This window comes from Bos taurus, chromosome 21 (assembly GCF_002263795.3).
Source record: "Bos taurus isolate L1 Dominette 01449 registration number 42190680 breed Hereford chromosome 21, ARS-UCD2.0, whole genome shotgun sequence".
In the NCBI taxonomy this organism is placed as follows: Eukaryota; Metazoa; Chordata; class Mammalia; order Artiodactyla; family Bovidae; genus Bos; species Bos taurus.
Genome location: NC_037348.1, coordinates 26618038 through 26637185, shown reverse-complemented (window position 1 = coordinate 26637185; position 19148 = coordinate 26618038). Strand labels below are relative to the sequence as shown.

Here is a 19148-nt window from a genome sequence, read left to right as displayed (position 1 = left end):
GATTGAGCACACCAGACAGAACCTCAAAGACAGAGCTGGAGGAAATCTTCAGATCTATCTGTGACCACCTAAGTGGCAATGCTCCAGGCAGAGTATGGTAGTGTTTTGGTCCAGGTCTCACAGTCAAGCAAGGTTCAAACACAAGGGCACGTGCCTCCTGACTAGGAGCAACCATTCAGGGGTCTCCTAGACCATATGCTGCCCTAGTACATCGACCCCACACTTCATCCTCCAGGAATCAAGAAATGGGGCTGCAGTGGGCACTTCCCATCAATACCCAAGGGAACCTCACCTCCAAGAGGACAAGGAGTTCCCTCAGAAGATCCTGAATTCCTCTGAGAGAAGGATCAGGAAGAATAGATCATCTCAACCAGAGGGCTGTGATAACATTTTGAAAATGACTTACTTTCTCCAAGTGGCACAGGTGGGGAAAACAGGCAACTGATTTGTTTCATGCAAACATTCTTCCACTGATCTTTGGTGAACACGTTAGGGTTTTTTGTTGTTGTTGTTGCTTTTGTTTTTTCCAACACTGTAATCAACTTCAGCACTTTCATCATTTCTATCGACAAGTTCTCGAACATGAATATAAAGTGGAGCTGGAGTCCCTATCAAACAATCACTAGGTTAGGAGAGACAGCAGAGGGCTGGTGAATGTAATCCAAAAGCAGTGCACAACCGACTTTAAAATATACCTCTGGGAACTTCCCTGGTGATCCAGGGGTTGAGAGTTTGAGCACCCAATGCAGGGGCATGGGTTTGATCCCTGGTTGGGGAGCTAGGATCCTGCATGCTGAGTGGCATGGCAAAAAAAAAAAAGTAAAATATACTTATAATCACTACCATTTTAAGAGCTTTCTTTGTGTTTAGCATGGATATAAGTGCTTTACATTTTACTACTTAATTCTCACTGGCAACTCTGCAAGGTTGGTTGTGTTGTCCCCGGTTTCCATATTGGGGAAATAGACAGAGTTTAAGCAACTTTTGAAAAGTCACACAAGCTGTCTTCAAAAATGAATAAAGATGCTTGAGTGTTTTTACTCTCTATAGGCCTTCTACCAGACACAAACAGAAGCAGATCTTCTGAGTTTCTGGCGATGTTAAGATGAAGGAAGCTACATCTTCTACATAGCTGAAAAATTACAAAAAGAAGAGCCTCAGCCAATGTCATTTCTTATCAGAGAACGGAGATGTTTAATTTGCCCAGATTAACTCCTACAGGTTCTCTGCAGCCTGTTTCCAGGCAGCCAACTTGCAAAATGCTCTACTGGGCTAAAGAGGAACCAATGGAAGCCTCTTTAAGAGTGTTATGCGCCTGGGAGGAAGCGATTGGGCTCGGAAAACAGCACAGCTGCTTTTGCAAAAGCATCCAAACTCATTCTCTGTAAACGTGATCTATCTGCTTTTTCTCCATTCTGTCCCTGTAACTGTGAAACTAGTATCGCCTTCCGGTACCGTATTTACTAAAGAATTTAATAATGCGGAATATGATCCTATGTCAAACGCCTAAAACAGTTTGGGGGGGGGGTGGTCTCTAATTAGGTCTGGCACCATCTCACTGTCTCAGCGTGCGTTGCACAATTACAACACCTCGGAGGGCCCCGTGGTGCTGCAGAGAAGCCCCCCACGACACCACACTGAAAGTCGGGTAAGAGCTCAGCTTCAGGGCGATCTCGGAGCGGGTCACAAACCACCCAGGCTTCCTTTATCCTCCTGAGTGGCTCACGTCGCCTCGGGACGGGATCCCGAGGGCTCCCGCAGACCATCGGCCCTTCTTCACCTGCCCTGTACCCCTACTCTCCGAGTCTGGAAGGAAAGCCGCGCCACTTCCCCGGAGACCCAGGGCCACCGACCGGGAGTGGAGGAAGCGGCTGGGAGCTGTCCATGGTGGCGCCGCGCCTGGGCACGCAGAGCCGCCGGCTCCCGCCCCCGGGCGCGCCCGGGATCACGCTCCAGACCGCCGGAATGGAGAGACAGACTCGCTCCCAGCCTGCAGCCAGGCACTGGCTCACACATCAAAAGTTCAGTTTTAAAAGGGTTTTCTCACCTGTGGGCAGCCTTGGCTGCACGAAGCAGGACTCAGGACCTCAAACCCGGCTCCTGGCGGCGCGCCTGGGACGGCAGTAGTGTTGGACCCTTGGGGAACCGCGGCGGTCTTGAGAGCGCGGACAGCGAGTCTGCGGCGGAGGACCTCGGCGCACTGAGCTCCTTTCTCAAGAGCACATGCGTCCCGCCGGCTTCACTCCAGAGTGTCTCTGGCCCTGGTTCCCAGAGTGGCGAGCTGGAGACCTGGCCACGGCCCTGGCCTGGGCTCCGCCAGGTCCCTGTCTTTATTCCCAACCTTATTTGACCTTTCTTGGAGCTGACATTCCTCGCCAGGGACTGCCGAACCCTCTTGTAGCGATGCCAGGTTGAGCGTCGTAGTCTAGACACCAGTAGGGGTTCTCCTGTCATCTAACATTCAATTAACCTCCACCCGTCGTGTGCCAGAGCGATGCTGGGTGCCTCACGCCGTCGGGGAGAGCGCGCGCGGGGAGGCAGCAGGAGGCGGAGGGGAAACGAGAAGGAAGATGGTGCTCAAAGCCGAGCAGCAGGGCGCAGACCTGTTGCCAGGTGCGCGCTCACTAGTGCACGGTGTGAGCCGGCTCCCTGTGAGCTGGACTCCGCGATCTGACCCTCGGAGCAGTCACTCCTCGACGAGACACTTCGGGGCGCAAGTATCTCCCCGGAGACATTCAGAACGGGGGAACTCTACAGAAAACGGGGACCTGCTCCCCGCCGGATGCGCTCCGAGGACACTGGCGCCCCCCCCCCCGGCACCTGCCCCTTGCAAAGTCTCACACGACCTCAGAGAAATCCCACAGCAGACGTGTGCCCATCAACAGACACGTGGACAGACAGACAGCACAGCACAGACTGGACAGACAAGCCCATGACGCGGTGCGTTTTCCCTAACACCGGTGGAGGCGCCGAACCCCCCATCTCCCCTCCCCTCTGAGGCTGAGCAGTCCACACAGCCCCGGCGCGCCGAGCCGGCCCGCTTACCTCTGGGTCGGTAGCCGAGACACTCTCACGCCTCGCGGGCCAGAGGCGCTGCGGTCAGAGCGGTCGGGTGGCACACTGACCGGCCCGGTTATGTCCCGGGACTCGGGCAAGCCGAGTGGTAGTTCGTCCGGGAAAGCGGGGTTCAGCCCCTGACCGCGCTCAGCTCCGCCGGCTCCGCGCGCCGCTGGCCCTCTCCAGGATCAGCCGGGGTGCACCGCGCTGCGCTCGCCCGCGCTCCCCGGCCGCCCGCCAGAGCGGCGGCTTTTATAGAGTGCTGCCTGCTCTTCAGCCGGCTGCGCCAGGCTGGCTCCTCCCCGGGGCCCCTGACGCCCGCGCGCCACCGACCCGCCCCCCGCTGAAGCTCGCCTCCCCCTTGCCCAAGTCGGGCGGGGGCCCCGGGCCCCGGCCGGACCCGGGCGGGCTCTGGCGGCCGCTCTGGGAGACGCAGACCCGAGCCCGCGGAGCCTGGGGGAACCCGGGCGCGCGGAGTCCGCCGGCGGCGGCGGAAGCAGCCAGGTGAGGGCGCTGGAGCCCAGGACACGAGAGGAGCAGCCGCGGCTAGCAGCGGAGAGCCTCTTTGCGCTCGGAGGGCTTGGGGTCGTGGTGCGTAAGCCTGAATCCCCGCTCCAAACCAGCGAGGGGAGAGGCTCTCTCGGAGAAAGCCTAGCACCTAGCACAGAATCGCGGAGAGATGAGGTTCAGGGTTATTAAGTCTCAGAATATTTTTTTTTCCCTAATCTTATCAGGGTGTAATAGGGAAGAAGAAATCTGAATCAGTATTAGATGTGTATCTTTTGCTTTAACCTTTGTATTCTATTACTTTAACAGTGTTGCCTGTAGCCTGGAATATAAAGGATAGCCCATTCTCAAGGCTCTGACCTTTGAGGATAACACTTGTTCTTGCATAGAGAGAGAAAAAGTTTCAGAACAGAGAGTAACATTTGTCTTGTTGGAGGTTTATAGGAACACTGTGACCCGATTTCAGTGGACAAAGATTACTGCACCAAGACATTTGCAACCACCAACCTTGTCCTGTCCCTCACCTTGCCTTTAAAAATGCTTTGCTGAAACTCTTCCCGGAGTTCCAGGTTTTGAGGTCCTGCAATAGACTTTTTTTGCACCAAATTCCGACATTTCGGTTTGCTTGGCCTCACTGTGTGTTGGGCACACAAGCTTGCCTTTGGTAAGGAGAGGGTGGCTTTAGAAAGAGATCCTAGCATAAGATTAAGCAGTTGCTCCGAGTGGAAGACCCGTGGGCTTTTCTGTCAAAGAGATCTTGGTTTGAAACCAGAGTCAGACACGCTAGGTATGTGACTGCGGATGGGGATCTTATCACTCCCTGGTGGCTCAGACGGTAAAGAATCTGCCTGCAATGCGGGAGACCTGGGTTCCATCCCTGGGTCAGGAAGATCCCTTGGTGAAGGGAATGGCAACCCACTCTAGTTCTCTTGCCAAAAGAATCCCATGGAAAGAGGAGCCTGGTGGGCTACAGCCCATGAGGTTGCAAAGAGTCAGACACGACTGAGAGAATAACACTTTCACGTTCACAGGGATCTTAACCTTCCAGGGCCTCAGTTTCCTTATCAGGAAAAGGTGTTGCTTCCTTACCAACTTGTAGGATGTGAGGGCACAGTAGTGCAGGTACCTAGTTCACAGCAGGTCTTCAGTAAGTTAGACTCCTCCCTGTATGTGGGGGAGAGCTCTTTACCTTTGACTGGACACACTGAGGCCCTCCAGGGTCAGATCAAAAGGCACAACTGGTCTAGATATTTCCCTGCTGGAAGAAACAGTCCTAGTGGAAAGAGCCCATAACAGGGCCCTGGGGCACCTGGCATCTTCTCCCAACTCAGCCACTAACTTGCTTTGTGGTTTGGAGTCATCCATTCTCCTTCTCTGTTTGCTGTACCTCTTCCACTTTCCTGGAGCTTACAGCTCAGTCACTCACCTGGTGGACTGGAATCCTCCTAGAATAGCTAGTCCTTTCTCCCTTCCCTTCCAGCGCAAGTGAAAACTGACTCTGCAGGTACGGTTCTCATTCTAGGCAGCACACATCGCACTGTGAATCCATGTCTAGACTTTGAAGTCAGACAGAAGCTGCTGGACTCTGTGTCTGTGTTTTCTGCACTGGGACAGAAGCCTTAATTACCTGACTAAACTAGGGAAGCAATGCCTTGCCTCTCCAGACCTTTCTCAGAAAACTGATCTTGATCACCCCTAGGTCCCTTACCAGGATTCTCAGCCTTTCTTGACAGGTAGCAGGCTGGGTACTATGGCAGGTTCTCCCCTCCCCGCCTCTCCCCCACCCAGCCTTTCCTTTCTAGCAAATTTAGATAGAATGTACCCAAGGGCCCCCGCATCCCTTCCTTAATTCCTGATTTCTTTTCTTTCTTAATAAAATCCCCTAGACACCAGGCATTTGGAGAATGCTGAGCATTTAGTCCAAATGGAGACCTTGGACCAACCTTGAATCAGCCTTGCTTAAAGCAGTGAGAGTGATAAGCAGGCTCCCCGCCGCCCGCCCCCTCCCCCACCCCGCCCTATCAGGAGAGAGTAGATTGGAGACCTGCATGACACGAGGTCTCTGGTGAGACGCCTGTATCACAGGCCTCTGAGAGATGAAGCCAGTAAAGGAGGATTCCTGTCTGCTGATGGGCTCTGAGAAGTGCTTAGTCATGTTTTCTCAAAGCCCAGAAATGCCCAGCACATTCCTCGGTGTCCAGCTTTCTTTATCACAGACTGATGCCCCTGGGGAAAGAATGATGCTGATGAATTACAAACAGGCTCTGCGTGTCTTAAACCAGATTCTCCAGCCAGAGCTCCATTCAGCACTTCCACTCAGCACTCAGTGATGGACGGGGTATGTGGGCAGTTCTTTTTTTGGATGAATGTTGGCAGCATGACTCTGACATAATTACTACCCATACTTTCCTCAATCCAAGGTCTTGTTCTTATAAATGCAGGCACAGGAGCTGGTCAAGAAAGGCCATGCTGTGTTTTCTGGTTCGTGTCAGAATCCCCCAGCAAAATCTCCAGATAGGGAAGAAAATAATCTTTTTTATTTATTAAAAAGAAAAAAAAATTTTTTTTTGGCCTTGATGCATGTGGGATCTTAGTTCCCTGATCAGGGATTGAACCCATACCCCCTGCATTGGAAGCATGTAGTCTTAACCACTGGACCACCAGGGAAACCCCAGGAAGTAATCTTAAATGGTATGACTCCATCCAGAAAGCCTGCTGTGCCTCCATGTGCATCTGCCTCCAGCTTACCTTTCTCAGAGGAGGTGAAGCCCCCTCCACCACATCCTTAGAGTAGAATGGTCTGCCTGCTTGCTGCTCCCATAAGCTGCCCAAGTCTGGTATTTTCAGTCAGCTGGCTGGATCTAACTCTGTCACTTAGAGCAGGAGTAACCACACTCTACTCTCTGGCCAGCAAAGGTAGTCCTTGCTGCAAAAGCAGCCTCCCTGTGTGACATTTAAAAGCCGGCCACAGCTGTGGCTTCATCCTTCAAGCACCACTGCTGGTTTTCCCAGGCAAACAGTGGACAAATCTGGGGCAACAGGGGGGCATGGAGAGTTGGGAAGAAGCTGGGGTAAGGAGTGAGTACTGTCCGTTCAAGGCTTCCAGCAAACCCCACAAGAAAATCCCACTCAGGGATACCAGTCTTAATTGTTGTTGTTGTTGTTCAGTCGCTCAGTCTTGTCTGACTCTTTGCAACCCCACAGACTGCAACATGCCAGGCTCCCCTGTCCTCCACTAGCTCCTGGAATTTGCTCAGACTTAACATCCATTGAGTCAGTGATGCCATCCAATCATCTTGTTCTCTGCTGCACCCTTCTCCTATTGCCTTCAATCTTTCCCGGCATCAGGGTCTTTTCCAGTAAGTTGGCTCTTCACATCAGGTGGCCAAAGTATTGGAGCTTCAGCTTCAGCAACAGTCCTTCCAACGAATATTCAGGGTTGATTTCCTAACTTTAGAATTTCCTCTAACAGCTATCACAAATAATGGGCATTTTTAAATTCCACCAACAGGGGTCGCCCTTGGACACTGAGCCTGAAGCTGGCACGCTGCTGCTACTGATAACTCGCTTCAGTCGTGTCCGACTCTGTGTGACCCCATAGACGGCAGCCCACCAGGCTCCTCTGTCCCTGGGATTCTCCAGGCAAGAATACTGGAGTGGGTTGTCATTTCCTTCTCCATAAGCTGTTATGGAAAAGGGGAAATTCCCAGCCCTGGGCCCTGCGGCCAGATTTCCAGGACTCTAACTGCTCAGTTCCTGTTTTGTTGGATGCGGATGAGGTTGCCCAGCTGAGAAGGGACAAGTGCTCAGTTTTTCTGGTGAGTGGAGGTCCACACTGGAATTTGAGATGGGAAGTTCTAGAACACTGGCCAACCACTTAGGAGCTCTGAAAATAGATTTCTACGTCTTCCTCTTCGATGTCATCATTATCATACAGAAAGAACATGCTTTCCTGTGTTTTTCTCTGTCTAAAAAATACATATAAACTTGTATGTGTATACATGATGTTTTCGTATCACTTAGTTCTTTTTCCTAGATGCAAAAACCATATATATTCTTTGTAAAATAGCAAACAAAAAGACTTTGAAAATTCAGAAACTGAACAAAGGAGAAATCACCTAACTGTAAATATTATGTGTGTAATTGAGACATTACAAAAATCTTAGAAAATACAGAAAAGCCCAAAGAAAAACTATCACTTCTATTCAAAGATCTTCTCTGTTAACTCATAGTATATAACCAAGTATTCTTCCATAGATAAGTTACATATACAGATGTGCAAATATGTACATGTGGTACTCTGTTGGCCATAAAGCTTGTTTGGGAACCCATTCTGGCCAACCCAATAAATATTCAGTAAGTAGTTCAATGTTAAACTCAAAATCTTTCTCCACCAGGTCACATATCCCGGGAGACAAGGAGCAGATCAGATCAGATCAGTTGCGTCTGACTCTTTGCGACCCCATGAATCGCAGCATGCCAGGCCTCCCTGTCCATCACCAACACCTGGAGTTCACCCAGACTCACATCCATCGAGTCAGTGATGCCATCCAGCATCACTGGAATAGCCCCTCTGTCGTCCCCTTCTCCTCTTGCCCCCAATCCCTCCCAGCATCAGAGTCTTTTCCAATGAGTCAACTCTTCGCATGAGGTGGCCAAAGTACTGGCGTTTCAGCTTTAGCATCATTCCTTCCAAAGAAATCCCAGGGCTGATGTCCTTTAGAATGGACTGGTTGGATCTCCTTGCAGTCCAAGGGACTCTCTAGAGTCTTCTCCAACACCACAGTTCAAAAGCATCAATTCTTTGGCACTCAGCCTTCTTCACAGTCCAACTCTCATATCCATACATGACCACAGGAAAAACCATAGCCTTGACTAGACGGACCTTTGTTGGCAAAGTAATGTCTCTGCTTTTGAATATGCTATCTAGGTTGGTCATAACTTTCCCTCCAAGGAGTAAGCGTCTTTTAATTTCATGGCTGCAATCAACATCTGCAGTGATTTTGGAGCCCAGAAAAATAAAGTCTGACACTGTTTCCACTGTTTACCCATCTATTTCCCATGAAGTGATGGGACCGGATGCCATGATCTTCGTTTTCTGAATGTTGAGCTGTAAGCCAACTTTTTCACTCTCCACTTTCACCTACATCAAGAGGCTTTTTAGTTCCTCTTCAATTTCTGCCATAAGGGTGGTGTCATCTGCACATCTGAGGTTATTGATATTTCTCCCGGCAATCTTGATTCCAGCTTGTGTTTCTTCCAGCCCAGCGTTTCTCATGATGTACTCTGCATATAAGTTAAATAAGCAGGGTGACAATATACAGCCTTGACGTACTCCTTTTCCTATTTGGAACCAGTCTGTTGTTTCATGGCCAGTTCTAACTGTTGCTTCCTGACCTGCATACAAATTTCTCAAGAGGCAGATCAGGTGGTCTGGTATTCCCATCTCTTTAAGAATTTTCCACAGTTTATTGTGATCCACACAAAGGCTTTGGCATAGTCAATAAAGCAGAAATAGATGTTTTTCTGGAACTCTCTTGCTTTTTCGATGATTCAGCGGATGTTGGCAATTTGATCTCTGGTTCCTCTGCCTTTTCTAAAACCAGCTTGCACATCTGGAAGATCACGGTTCACATATTGCTGAAGCCTGGCTTGGAGAATTTTGAGCATTACTTTACTAGTGTGTGAGATGAGTGCAATTGTGTGGTAGTTTGAGCATTCTTTGGCATTGCCTTTCTTTGGGATTGGAATGAAAACTGACCTTTTCCAGTCCTGTGGCCACTACTGAGTTTTCCAAACTTGCTGGCATATTGAATGCAGCACTTTCACAGCATCATCTTTCAGGATTTGGAATAGCTCAACTGGAATTCTATCACCTCCACTAGCTTTGTTCGTAGTGATGCTTTCTAAGGCCCACTTGACTTCACATTCCAGGATGTCTGGCTCTAGGTCAGTGATCACACCATCGTGATTATCTGGGTCGTGAAGATCTTTTTTGTACAGTTCTTCTGTGTATTCTTGCCATCTCTTCTTAATATCTTCTGCTTCTGTTAGGTCCATACCATTTCTGTCCTTTATCGAGCCCATCTTTGCATGAAATGTTCCTTTGGTATCTCTAATTTTCTTGAAGAGATCTCTAGTCTTTCCCATTCTGTTTTCCTCTGTTTCTTTGCATTGATCGCTGAAGAAGGCTTTCTTATCTCTTCTTGCTATTCTTTGGAACTCTGCATTCAGATGTGTATATCTTTCCTTTTCTCCTTTGCTTTTCGCTTCTCTTCTTTTCACAGCTATTTGTAAGGCCTCCCCAGACAGCCATTTTGCTTTTTTGCATTTCTTTTCCATGGGGATGGTCTTGATCCCTGTCTCCTGTACAATGTCACGAACCTCATTCCATAGCTCATCAGGCACTCTATCAGATCTAGGCCCTTAAATCTATTTCTCACTTCCACTGTATAATAATAAGGGATTTGATTTAGGTCATACTTGAATGGTCTATTGGTTTCCCCTACTTTCTTCAATTTAAGTCTGAATTTGGCAATAAGGAGTTCATGGTCTGAGCCACAGTCAGCTCCTGGTCTTGTTTTTGCTGACCGTATAGAGCTTCTCCATCTTTGGCTGCAAAGAATATAATCAATCTGATTTTGGTGTTGACCATCTGGTGATGTCCATGTATAGAGTCTTCTCTTGTGTTTTTGGAAGAGGGTGTTTGTTATGACCAGTGCATTTTCTTGGCAAAACTCTATTAGCCTTTGTCCTGCTTCATTCATTCATGGACCTACAGTGTGTGTGGGCATTTAATTGCTCAACCATGTACTACTTTTTCAGCCCCATGGACTGTAGTCCACAAGGCTTCTCTGTCCATGGAATTTTCCCAGGCAAGAATACTGGAGTGGGTTGCCATTTCCTACTTCAGGGGATCTTTCTGACCCAGGGACTGAACCCATATCTCTGTGTCTCCTGCACTGGCAGGCGGATTCTTTACCAGTACTGCCACCTGGGAAGCCCTTTACTTGCTCCTATAATGTCCAACAGAGAGTTGGTATGTAAGAAGTGTTTACACTGTAAATGAATGAATACACAGATGGAACTTTTTTATTTGTGTTGTTTTGTTGGCTGTGCCATGCAGCTTGCAGGGTCTTAGTACCCCAACCAAGGATTGAACCCTGCAGTCAAAGCCCCGAGTTCTAACCACTGGACCACCAGGGATTTCTCCAGATGAACATTTTTAATTAAAATGGTATACACGCAGTTGATAGAAAAAGAGACCCAAATAGTTCATAAACATTTGCAAAGAGACTCAACTTTGCCCATAAACAAAGAAATGCAAAGTAATGCTATGTTGAAATCCCTATCAGATTGGCAAAAATTCAAGTGTTTGATGATACCACTTTTGCTGGGGTTGGGGTGAGGTTGGGGAACAGAGCCTTGCCTCATACCTGGCTGATGAAAGCTCCATTTACTACAACCTCTGAGGGCCGTTGGCCAAGATTTTTGAGAATGTACATAATATTTGACTCAGCAGTTCCACTTACAGGAATTTATCCTATAGCTAGAGTTGCACCATGTGTGAAATGACATGTCCAGAGTTATACATTGCAGCCCTATTTGTAATCACAAAAAATTAGAAACAGCCTCATCGCCTAGTGGTAGGGCTACCTCACATGTTACATTCATATAATAGAAAGTTGTGTGGTCACTGAGTTGTGTCCAACTCTTTGTATCCCCATGGACTACAACCTACCAAGCTCCTCTGTCCATGGGATTTCTCAAGCAGGAATACTGGAGTGGGTTGCCATTCCCTACTCCAGGGGATTTTCCCAACCCAGGGATCAAACCTGTGTCTCCTGCCTTGATAGGTGGATTCTTTACCAATGAGCCACCAGGAAAGTCCATATAAAAGAATACTATGCAGCTATTTTTTTAAAAAAGAATAAGGATCAGTTTTATGTATTAAAATGAAAAATCAAAGTGTAAATCAATGTATATAACAAGCTACTATTTGTCCAAAAGGGGAAAGGAAAAAGGGTTATTTGCATTTACTTACAGATGCATAAGAAATCATCTAGGATGCTATATAAGACACCAGTAACATGGTTTCCTATCTTACTGGTGATGGTTTTGGTGGGGCGAAAGGATGATGAAAGATACAAATAAAAAAATAGACATTTTTGTTGTGTAGGGTTTTATGCTTTTTCATTTTTGAACCAAGTAAATGAACTACCTGAGGAAAAAGTGCATAATTTTTAAATGGCAAAAGATTATGTTCATATGTAATAATAAGCCTTTGTTATTTAATAGTATACTGTATACACATTTCCCCAAGTCTTTTTTTGTTTTTGGTTGTGCTAGGTCTTCACTGCTGTGAGTGGGCTTTCTCTAGTTGCAGCGATCAGGAGCTACTCTTCATTATGGTGCATGGCCTTCTTGTGAGGATTCTCTTGTGGGGCACAAGCTCTAGGTGCACGGGCTTCAGTGGTTGCAGCATGTAGGCTTAGCAGCTGTGGCTCGTGGGCTTAGTTTCTCTGTGGCCTGTGGAATCCTCCCGGATCGAGGATCAAACCTACTAGGTCCCCTGCTTTGGGAGGTGGACTCCTATGCACTGTACCACAAGGGAAGTCCCTTCCTAAATCTTAAGTCTCCATCAACAGTATGTTTGAATGGTATACTGTTCCCTAATAAGGATATAATTTATACTATCAATCCCCTAATATTGGTTTCAGTATTCTAAATAAGACTATGATTTCAAACACCTTTGCACCTCTCTATCATTATTTCCTTGGGATCAATGTCAGGTTGCATCAACTTAAACCCAGCTTACCCTTTAGAAAAGTTGGATCAGTCTCCATTCTAACAGTCTATGCCAGTGGGCCTCTTTCCCTGAATTCACTTTAATACCTGGTATTCTTGTTTTTTAACCCATTCCAACATAGTATAAAAATATATTTCATTGTAGTATTAGTTTTCATTGTTTCTAGTGGAACACTTTGATGTCTGAGCATTTGTAGTTCTTCCTTTGGAAGTTGCCTGCTCCGGAAGAGAACATGTCACGGACCAATCACACCAAACCTTTGTGAGCTTAGTAGATGCTATGCAAGAATTGCTGCAGTGAGGACTCTAAACCATTTTGACATTAGACAGTTTCTTGGCAGGTCACGGAAGCACCACTCCGTGCTTCCATATTTCTCCAGCGGTATACAGATAGCCAACAAGCACATGCAGATACCCAACATCACTAATCATTAGGGAAATCAAAACCTCAATGAAATACTCCTTCACACCCATTACATTAGCCACTATAAACAAAAACAAAATATAGACGATCACAAGTGTTGGCAAGGATGTGGAGAGATTGTACACTATTGGTGAGAATGTAAAATGAGGCAGACACTATGGAAAATAACATGGCGTTTTTCAAAAAAACTAAAACTAGAACTACCAGGGACTTCCCTGGTGGTCCAGTGGTTGGGATCCTGTACTTCCACTGCAGGGGCAGGAGATCAATGTCTGGTGGGGGAACTAAGATGTAGCCAAAAAAGAGAGATAGTCATTTTATTATCTGCTGTATTCCCGGTGACCAGAGCAGTTCCTCCATAAACTAAGAGGCACTTCACAAACATTTGTTTTCTTCCTGTGCTCAGTTACTCAGTCATGTCCGACTCTTTGTGACCCCATGGACTGTAGCTCTCCAGGCTCTTCTGTCCATGGGATTCTCCAGGTAAGAATACTGGAGTGGGTTGCCATTTCCTTCTCCATCACTGCCTGAATACATATTAATTACTTCACTATAACATCAGTTGGGCTTCCCAGGTGGCACTTGCAGTAAAGAATCCACCTGCCAATGCAGGAGACACAGGTTCAATCCCTGGTCAGGAAGATCCCCTGGAGAAGGAAATGGCACCCCACTCTAGTATTCTTGCCTAGAGAATCCCATGGACAGAGGAGCCTGGCGAGCCACAGTCCATTGGGTCACACAGAGTAGGACACAACTGAATGACTGAGCACAAAGCATAGGGACGGCAAACATGATTGATTTGTCATGGATCTTGAGATGTTTGGGACCTTTCTCCAATGATCAATGAATTCATTTTTAATTCTCGTAATGCCATTGGGAGCAGAGTGTGTTTAGTTGACAGCTCCATGTTTACATTTCAGGATCAATAGGACACTGCTCAAAGAGATCTCTTCATCTCTTTTCTGCAGGGCAGACGTGAAGCCACTCCTCATGACTCAAATGTTGCTGCCATTGGGTACCCTGTCAGCTCTCCCCGATCCTGGGTTCTCCTGGAAGCTTGTAGAGAATTCTGTTGTGGAATCACAGTACCATGCGTGTTTGCTTCCCTCTCGTCCTTTTCCTCCCCTTCCTCTTCCTTCCTTCCTCAGCTGTGAGCTCTGAGGACCAGACATGCATCTTACTCTTCCCTCCGTCCCCAGACTAACACAGTGACAGACTGAGTAGATGCTCAGCAGATTCAGTAATAAATAAATAGCATTTCTCCAATGAGATTCACAGAATACTCCCAAAGATAAACTCCTGGCCTGGGAAACAAGTATGTATAGATAAAATGGTATTTGAATACTCCATGAAATTCCTAGACAGCCAAGACAAAGGGTTTGGTTTTGCTTTTACTGCTAATACCCTTAGCTACAACATGTATACCTCATGGTTTCAATGGCAACATAATAAACACATTTGGTATGTTTTTGTATGATGCCATGAAATCTTTTGCCTTCTTTCCAAAAGTATAGAAAGCACAGCAAAGCCTCATTCTACTGAAAATGGACACTGTTGTTCGTGGTGTCCATAAACTGTTAATGTAGCTATATTGAGCATACAGGTTCTGCTTCTTTTACTGCAATTTTATTGCAGTGGTGATAATGAGACCTATTAACGTATCACAAGCCTCTTCAATATTAGAAAAGACGAAGGAATAAATAGCTATGTACTTGCTATATTTAACTTCTAGGGTCCTAAAGTAAATTGCTTGAGAAGACTGGATCCCGGAGATTACAAATTTGAATTTGGAATTTTGAAGTGTGTCCGTATTCCACTGGAGATCAAAGACGCTGAACCAAAAGAACTGTGAACTGGCCGACATGACAGCCGTGGACTGGGCCAAGCTTCTTTTTGAGAGGGCAGCTTAGCTCGATGATTATGACTTTGGTGGAACTAAGGTGACTGACAGTGGAAAGAACTGGGACATGAAAGTCCTTAAAAAGTTATTGATGATTTTGTTTATGTTACACACCTTTACACTTTGTGCAGGAAAAAAAAGAAAGGACAGTGGTGTGGAAATGGACTACAGGTAAACTGCCACTAAATCAGTTGTTCTCGGGCAATTCTCTACCTAGATCACCTCTTATATAAAAATGCAATGTGTGTGTGTGCTCATTCGCTCAGTTGTATCTGATTCTTAGCAACCCCATGGACTGTCGCCCACCAGGCTCCTCCGTCTGTGGAATTCTCCAGGCAAGAATACTGGAGTGGGTTGCCATGCTCTCCTCCAGGGCCTCTTCCCAACCCAGGGATTGAACCCACATCTCTTGCATCTCCTGCATTGGCAGGCAGGTTCTTTACCACTGAGCCACCTGGAAAACCCAATAAAAATGCAGGTAAGCAGGCTAATCTGGACGTTACAGACTGACACCCTGCAGAGCCCAGGGCTGCAGGGGTGCCTCATTTGGCCCTGCAAGTGTATATTTGTCATAATAACAACTGTCTCTTCACATCCCCACTTCTCTACTCAGTACTGCCTCACACCTGGCCCACTGTATGCATTCACGATGCTCTCTGCCCCTGTAAGTGTCAGCAACTGTCATCTCTGGACTAAACACAATGTTTTCCATGGGATGCTGAAGAAAGAGGTGTCTATGCTATATCTGAGGCAAAAAGCTGGATTTGTTGTTTGTGAGGGCAGGAGGACAGATAATTAGATAGTTGGATGGCATCACTGACTCAATGGACATGAGTCTGAGCAAACTCTGGAAGATGATGAAGGACAGGGAATCCTGGTGTGCTGTAGTTCATGTAGTCTCAAAGAGTCAGACATGACTGAGCAACTGAACAACGACAAAACACAGTAAACTATGGATTTCTTAGTGAGCGTTTGGGAAGCGTGTGGCTGGGGATTAGTGGACTCTTAACAGTGGGAGTATTCAGGCACTAAGTGACCTTTAGCAAAGAAGCCAGGTCACTGCAACAAGGCTCTTGCTGATTGGCTGGCACTCAGAAGCATGTGTACTGACCGGAGGAGGCTGTCAGTGATGAATTGGGACAGCTTTAAAACCTGTTCCCCTGGTACTTGTTCCAGGGGCCAAAGAACAAGGAGTCTTTTCCTGAACTCCTCTCAGTAGGACCCTTTTTGGATTTAAACATCAAATAATCCAGCTCAGAGATTTGCAAAATTTGTGTGTGCGTGCTTAGTCGCTCAGTCGTGTCTGAGTCTTTGCAACCCCATGGACTGTAGCCCTCCAGGCTCGTCTGTCTGTGGAATTCTGCAGGCAAGAATACTGGAGTGGGTTGCCATTTCCTCCTCCAGGGGATCTTCCTGACCCGTGGACGGAACCTGCGTTTCCTACATTGGCAGGCAGTTTCTTTACAACTGAGCCACCTGGGAAGCCTTTCAAACTTAAATGAAGCAAATCAGATCCCCTGGAGGACTTGTTAAACAGGTTGTTGGGTCCCTCCCCTGCAGAGTTTTTGATTCTGCGGGTATGGGATGGTGTTAAGAATCCACACTTCTGATGAGTTCGCAGGTGATGGTGACACTGCTGGTCCAGGGACCACACCTTGAGAACTATTGGTCCAGCAGTGTTGGATTTGAAGGTAATCAAAGAAAGTATTTAGAGGGTTTCCTCCGCAGCTCAGTGGTAAATAACCCACCTGCCAATGCAGGAGCCTCAGCTTCGATCCCTGATCAGGAAGATCCCCTAGAGAAGAAAATAGCAGCCCACCCCAGTATTCTTGCCTGGAAAATCCCATGGACAGAGGAGCCTGGAGGGCTACATTCCATGAGGTCTCAAAGAATCAGACATGACTTAGCGACTAAACAACAGAATATTTAGAGACTACCCTGGTGGTCCAGTGGTTAGGACTCCATGCTTCCATTGCTGGGCGCCATGGTTCAATCTCTGGTTAAGAAACTAAGTTCCCACAAGCTGCATGGCATGGCCAAAAACATTTTTTTAACTGAAAAAAAAATTATATATATAAAGGTTGCAAAGAGTTGGACATGACTTAGCAACTAAGCAACAACAACAGTAACAATATATATATACTTAACACAATATGATACTAGTGAGTCTAAGAATTCTGTAAATGATTTTGTAAAATGGTTTTTAATCACAGCCATATCTACATACCTTTGAAAACTAATGGTAAATATATAGGAGAAAGATAATACTTACTCCTGCTAAAATTAATGACTAGAAAATATGAATTCCAGGACATATTGTAGAAACTCTGTCTCATCCTTTCCCTCCTCTCCCTTCCCTCTCTTCCCCACTCTGAAGGTGTGGTCCATCCTGTCCTGGGGGATCCTAGACCTGATAACTTCCCAGGGGAGCTCCAGGCAGCAGATGGCAGTTTAACACATGAACTTCTGGTCAAGGTATGAGTCACATTAGTGCTGCTAAGTTGCTACAGTCACTCTGACTCTTTGTGACCCTCTGGATCGTAGCCTACCAGGCTCTGTTTCTTATAGAATGTTGTCCAAGGGATTCTTCAGGCAAGAATACTGGGGTGGGTTACCATGCCATATTAGTAAACTGATGTACATCAAAAATACAGGGGGCAAGGAAGCTTACAAGACAGTGGGGGGAGGCTGGCTGACTTTCGAAACTCTTTCATGTCCTCAAGGAGAATGGCCCGTTTGTTTCAGTGTAAGTGCCGGGTGATATCAGGTTGTTCTGTGTCTTTGAAGATAAACCATGCTGCCGGCAGGACACACACTGTCCTCAGAAGGAGAGCCTGGCACTCTCCTGAGTTTACACTTTTACCTTCTGGTGGGGGTTGGTGGGGGCGGGGGTGGTTGTTCAATGTAAGTGTACAAGAGAGAATTCAAAACACTTTGTGTTTCTGGAGAGGAATATTTTTACCAAGAAAATTCTTATTAAGGAAAAAAAAGCCCCCAGGGATTCTATTCTACACAAAAGCCAGTGCTCTGTGTGATATGGAGAGTGAATAGAGACTCGGCACATACTGAATAACGCTGCCCTGTACCCACATCTTCCCGGGAGGATTTTACTAATGTGTTCACACGCAAAATTCTTTGAGGAGAGACCACAGTGTTCTATTTCTACAGCTGATAAGAGCTGGTAATTTTATTGAGAGCTCAGTACGTTCTTTATACAGTCCTCACCTCAGTGTTATGATGTAAATCCTGAGTCACTCTCATTTTACAAGCAAGGAAACTGAGGCACAGAGAGGGCACACGGCGTCCCTGTGACACACAGCGAGATGCAGGCTCAGGCAGAGGGACTCCACACGTGCAAGCTGAACCCTGAGGTCATCAACATCTCAAAGGCCTAGAGACTCCATCCCTTTAATTACCTTCTCGGTTGTCTCGTTTCCTTTAGAACGCGTTGTGATCTGACTTTTTCATGTGCTCACCTACTACTGTCTGTTTCCCCTCCTAGCAGAGAAGCTGCAAGAGGACAAGGGCTTTGTCTGCTCACTGCTGCATCCTTAGAACCAAAAACATTTGTGAAAGGAAGGAAAGGAGGAAAGGAGGAAGGGAGGGAGGGAGAAGGGCAGGGAGGGATGGGAGGAGGGACAGAATGAATTCTGTGTATGAGTCTGCTTGGTAAATGAGACTTGACAAAAGAATGCCTGTTATATTCTGTTTTCTTCTATTGACGGCTAGTTGTCCAGAGTGATCTTGTTTTTTAATTTTTATTAAAGATGTGGACCATTTCTAAAGTCTTTATTGAATTTGTTACAATATAGCTTCTGTTTTATGTTTCTGGCTTTTTAAACACGAGGTGTATGGGATCTTAGTTCCCCAACCAGGGATCGAACCAACACATTGGGAGGTGAAGTCTCAACCACTGAACCGCCCAGGAAGTCCTGGTCTTGTTTTTAAAGAAAAAGCCCCATCAGTTTCTTGCACTGAAAAGAACAGAGCTCACCTTTAAGGTGACAGCAGGCAGTCCAGAGGGCGCAGCACCACCCAGCTACATCCACCGGCCCTTTGTGTGCAACTTCCCTTAGGTCGCCCTGAGACCCACGTGAGCCATGCTCACGTGGCTGTGTGTGTGTGTTGGGGGGCTGTCCCAGGCTTCCTTCCAGTATGTCAGGTGGGTCATCTCTGATGAGTGGGATTAGTAAAGCAGGAGAGAGGAGACAAGAGCCTCTCATCTTTCTACTTTAAATACGCCTGTATTGCTCGAATCCCACCCCCGCCCATGAGTATCTGTTATTTCTAGACTGAAACACAAGCAATAAACAATATCAAAAGAAGAATTTGTAAGTCAGGAATTGGCAAACTACAGCCCATGAGCCAAATCTGGCCCACCACCTGCTTTGTAAATCAGGTTTTCTTGGAATACAGGCCTACCCCTTCATTTACATACTGGCTATGGTTGCT

The 19148-nt window shown here is 46.9% G+C and overlaps 1 protein-coding gene, 1 long non-coding RNA gene and 1 other non-coding gene across 8 annotated transcripts in view; 2 read left to right on the top strand and 1 right to left on the bottom strand.

The window, feature by feature from the left end:
* CEMIP (cell migration inducing hyaluronidase 1) overlaps positions 1-3288 on the bottom strand; it is a 160064-nt gene extending 156776 nt beyond the window's left edge. For 2 of the 6 annotated variants that reach the window (XM_059879298.1, XM_059879301.1), the window contains exons 1-2: positions 2048-2993; positions 407-608 (exon numbers count right to left, since the gene is read on the bottom strand). The gene's annotated coding sequence lies outside the window, so the exon portion shown is untranslated. Of the gene's footprint in view, positions 1-406; positions 1740-2047; positions 2994-3045 lie in introns of those variants that run through there. The other 4 variants (XM_059879303.1, XM_002696612.6, XM_059879300.1 and 1 more) reach the window with 3 other exon arrangements.
* An 11034-nt stretch (positions 3289-14322) lies between these two features.
* On the top strand, positions 14323-14458 carry LOC112443330 (small nucleolar RNA SNORA1). The gene has a single exon (XR_003031667.1). It is a non-coding gene; the product is annotated as a small nucleolar RNA SNORA1 (small nucleolar RNA).
* Positions 14459-16912: 2454 nt separating this feature from the next.
* Positions 16913-18475, top strand: LOC132343350 (uncharacterized). Its single transcript, XR_009492128.1, has 2 exons — positions 16913-17171; positions 18199-18475. It is a non-coding gene; the product is annotated as an uncharacterized lncRNA (long non-coding RNA).
* The last annotated feature ends 673 nt before the right edge of the window (positions 18476-19148 follow it).